This window comes from Trichosurus vulpecula, chromosome 1 (assembly GCF_011100635.1).
Source record: "Trichosurus vulpecula isolate mTriVul1 chromosome 1, mTriVul1.pri, whole genome shotgun sequence".
Classification (NCBI taxonomy): Eukaryota; Metazoa; Chordata; class Mammalia; order Diprotodontia; family Phalangeridae; genus Trichosurus; species Trichosurus vulpecula.
In genome coordinates this window covers 267,824,984-267,829,559 of record NC_050573.1, presented here as the reverse complement: position 1 = coordinate 267,829,559, position 4,576 = coordinate 267,824,984, and positions in this window count along the sequence as shown.

Sequence of the window (4,576 nt, the reverse complement as noted above, 5' to 3'; positions counted from 1 at the left end):
GGGAAGGGATGAGGTTGTGAAGGACTTTAAATGCCCAAAAAAATTTTCTATTTGATCTTGCAAGTTATAGGGAGCCACTGGAGTTTACTGAGCAGATGGGGAACATTGGTCAGGTCTGCACTTTAGGAAGATCATTTTGGTGGGGAGTGGAGGATGGATTAGATCCAGGTAGGGAGATCAATCATGAGGCTTTTGTAATAGTCCAGGTGTGGTATAAGAGCCTACAAAAGTGTGGTGGCTATGGAAATGAAGAAATGTAAGAAAGTTGTCAAGTTAACCCTGAAAGCTCTGTCCAGGGCTCTCTTCTTTTTTCATACTTTTTCCTACTTTCTCACTTGTCTCCCAATGGGTTCAATTACCATCTCTTTGCACTTGATTCCTAGATCTATGTATCCAGCCCTAGTCTCTCTCCTGAACTACACTCACACATTTTCTCTTGGTCATTCACCCCTTCACCCCTGAACTTCCTTATTACTATTATCAAAGGCAACACCTTTCTCCCACTCACCGAGATTCACCACTCTGGTGTCGTTCTCAACTCCTCAGTCACACTGACCCCAGATATCAAATAAACTGCTAAATGTTGTTGTTTCTACCTTCACTGTATCTCTTGGGTGTCTCTTTCCTTCAGTTTGTTTCAATAGCCATCAAGGCAGCTGAAGCAGGTACTGTAGAACGCTTAGAGCTTGGTCAGACATCCAAGATGCCAAAGTCATTCACCATATCCGGGTCCATAGTCAGTCATCTTGACTTTTATCCTTCCACTGGACTTGGATGATTCTGAAAGAGAGAGGCTTTATACAGACCTGCCTCACTTAAATCTAATTCATGTGCAAGTCAAGACATCACTGGGTGATGTAATCAGTCCTCTTTGAAAATGAAAAGGAACAGCCACAACCCTAATTCAGCCCCTAATCACTTCTCATTTGGTTGGCTACAGTAACCTTCTCTATGGTCTTTCTCCCTAGGCTTCAAGTCACTCTCCACTATCTATCTTCTGTTATTCTGCCAAGGTGATTCTTTTTTAAAGGCTAGGTCTGACGATGTTGTACATTCCCTGACCTTCCCTCCTTCCACCTCTAATGAGCTCCAGGAGCCTCCTGTTAGCTTCAGAATTAAATATAAACTCTCTGCTTAGCTTTTAAAGCTCGTCATAACCTGGCCCCTTCTTACCTTACCTATTTTCCTATACCCATCTCCTCCACATACTCTACAATGCAGCTATGCTGACCTGCTTGGTGCTTAAACATGACACTCCATGCTTTTATACTGGCTTTCCTCTCACTCTGGAACTCAAATTGAACAACAGGTCCCTGCCTTCCTAGCAATGTTAATACTAAATAGTAACTGTTTCTCTTTTGGCCAGGAACCCTGAGGGTCTTCCCCTCCCAGTTTGATTTTTGGGTTTTTTTGAGTTTTTGATTAAAGGGACTATCCCTTGATTAACTTCTTAAAAGAGGTTCCACTGAATGGGCATTACCTCACTCACAGTGAGGTAACAGTGAAAAGACCTTAGCCTGGTCTCCCAATGCATCCTGGGCCATCTCCTATCATCCCAATATCAGGTCACTGGATCCAGATGGTTCTGGAGGAGAAAGTGAGGCTGATGACCTCCCTCACTCAAATCTAAGTCAAGTGCAAGTCATGTCATCATTTTCCTGATGTCATGGTCCTCTTCGAAAACCAAGGACAACACAACTGGCTGTCCTCTATGCCTGGAGTGGGCTGCCTCTTAGGTACCCTGGAGTCCTTCAAGACTCAGTTCAAACTCCATTTTTTGCAGGAGACCTTTCCCAGTCCACTCCACTGCTACCCTTCCCTTTTCAGATTACATTCATCTATTGCCTCTTTATCTTCTTTGTACCTAGTTATTTATATATTGTTTCTCCTATTAAAATGGGAGCTCTCGCAGGAAAGCAGCTGGATTTGTTGTTGTTGTTTACTTTTCTACATACTCCTAGCACTTAATGCAATGCCCACATAGCACATAGCAATAAATTAATAATTTAATAAAATTTCAAATAAATAATTTAATAAGTGGTAACATCAAAAACAGGTTATAAAACATCATTTGACCCCATGAACCTAGTATTTAAATATCAGAAAAGTCCAAGAGCCACAACAACATTCATAATGGTACTTTGTGGTAGCAAGGAACTGGAAATGAAGTAAGTGCCGGTAACTGGGAAATGGCAGAGTGAGCTGCAGTTTATTAATGGAATAAATGTGCAGTAAAGAAATTAGAATATTATGAAGAACTGAGATGGATGAGATTTGTGTGAACTGATTCATAATGAAATAAGCAGAACCAAAAGAATATTACAAATGACTACAGTCATGTAAATTAATTGCACACTTAAAGGAATCTTAACCCTGAGCAACTGAAAAAGTAACAGTGGTTCCAGCTAAACAGTTGCCCCTACCATCCAACAGAGATGCAAGAGATTACAAGGACAAAATGTTGCCCACATTATCAGATACAATAGCTATATTGGTTTAATTTTGCTTAATCGCTTTTCTTTGTTACAAGGAAGTGGGAGGTGAAAGGTGAAATACAACCAGAAATGTGTGTGGTGTAAAAAAAATCAATAAAACATTCAAAAGGCTTAAGAACTCTGATCAATGCAGTAACAAACCACTACTCCAAATAACTGGCAATCAAGCGTGCTACCCACTCTGACAGAAAAGCGGTGGACTTCTGAGGCAAAGAATGCACCTTTTGTCAGACATGGCCAATATTGGTATTTGTTTTCTATTACTAAACTCATTTGTTACAAGGCAGGGTTTTGTTTTGTTTTTTTAATTGGGGAGGATTTGAGAGGTTAAAGAGGAATTAATAACAGTGATGCAAAAAGAAAAAAGATGGTTCTTGCTGCATTTTTTAAAATGCATAGCAAATAGTTCAGAGAGAGACAAACTAGTCAGCTGTGAAACTATCATACTGACTGCATTATATTTTAAAATAGGCTATACATAGTAGATATGGTTTCATATACAATCTTTTTTGTTTGTGTAAGTTTGATGGTGTGTGTCTATGTATGTCAAAGCTGGAACAAAAAATAAAAAATATTTAAAAAAATACTAAACAAAAATTAAAACATACACATGAACTAACTAAAATAAAATGGTTTGCCATTTCCTTCTCCAGCTCATTTTACAGAGGAGAAAACTGAGGCAAATAGGGTTGACAGGATATCTAAACTGATAGATTGGGGAATGCTTTCAACATACTTTTTCCAGGTTTTAGCAAATCATTTAACATATTTAATGGTATTATTGTGGACAAGATTGGAGGGGATATTAGTTAGATGACAGCACATTTAGGTAGAATTTAAAACAGGTGAATGGTTGGACCCAAAGAGTAGTTTTAGTGATTCATTGCTACCTTAAGGCTGTCACTGGTAGAATTCCCTATGAATTTGTGGTTGGCCCTAATTTAACATTTTCTCAATGGTATCTAAAAGGCAGGGATGGTTTGTCAATTTGCAGACAACATGAGACTGGAAGCAGTAGCTAACACACTGGATGGCAGTCAGAATTAAGAAAGATCTGAACAGGAGAGAATATTGGGCCAAATAAGATAAAAATGTTTAAGGATAAATGTAAAGTCTCCCACTTGAGTTAAAAAAAATCAGCTTTAGGGATGAGAGAGGAATATATCGAGAGAGGGAGATAGGGTGAGATAGAATGGGGTGGATTATCTTGCATAAAGATGGCAAGAGGAAGCAGTTCTGTGGGAGGAGGGGAGAGGGCAAGTGAGGGGGGAATGAATGAATCTTGCTCTCATCAGATTTGGCCCGAGGAGGGAATACCATACATACTCAATTGGGTATCTTACCCCACAGGAAAGAAGAGGGAAGAAGATAAAAAAAAAAGGGGGATGATGGAGGGGAGGACAGATGGGGGTGGAAGTAATCAAACACTTTCGAAAGGGGACAGGGTCAAGGGAGAAAATTCAATAAATGGGTTGGGAAGGAGCAAAATATAGTTAGTCTTTCACAACATGAGTATTGTGGAAGGGTTATGCATAATGATACACATGTGGCCTATGTTGAATTGCTTGACTTCTTAGGGAGGGTGGGTGGGAAGGGAAGAGGGGAGAGAATTTGGAACTCAAAGTTTTAAAAACAGATGTTCAAAAACAAAAGTTTTTGCATGCAACTAGAAAATAAGATACACAGGCAATGGGGCGTAGAAATTTATCTTGCCCTACAAGAAAGGAAGGGAAAAGGGGATGGGAGGGGAGTGGGGTGATAGAAAGGAGGGCTGACTGGGGAAAAGGGCAACCATAATATACACCATCTTGGAGTGGCGGGGAGGGTAGAAATGGGGAGAAAATTTGTAATTCAAACTCTTGTGAAAATCAACGCTGAAAACTAAATATATTAAATAAATAAATTTTTAAAAAAGATTATTAAAAAAAAAATTTTAAAAATCAGCTTTATAAGTCCAAGATAGGGAAGGCAAGGCTAGACAATAGAACATAAGAAAAATCTCTGGGGGGTTTTTAGTGTGTTGAAAGATCAATGAATGAATCAACACAGCGGCTACCAAGAAACCTAATGTAATGTTAAAC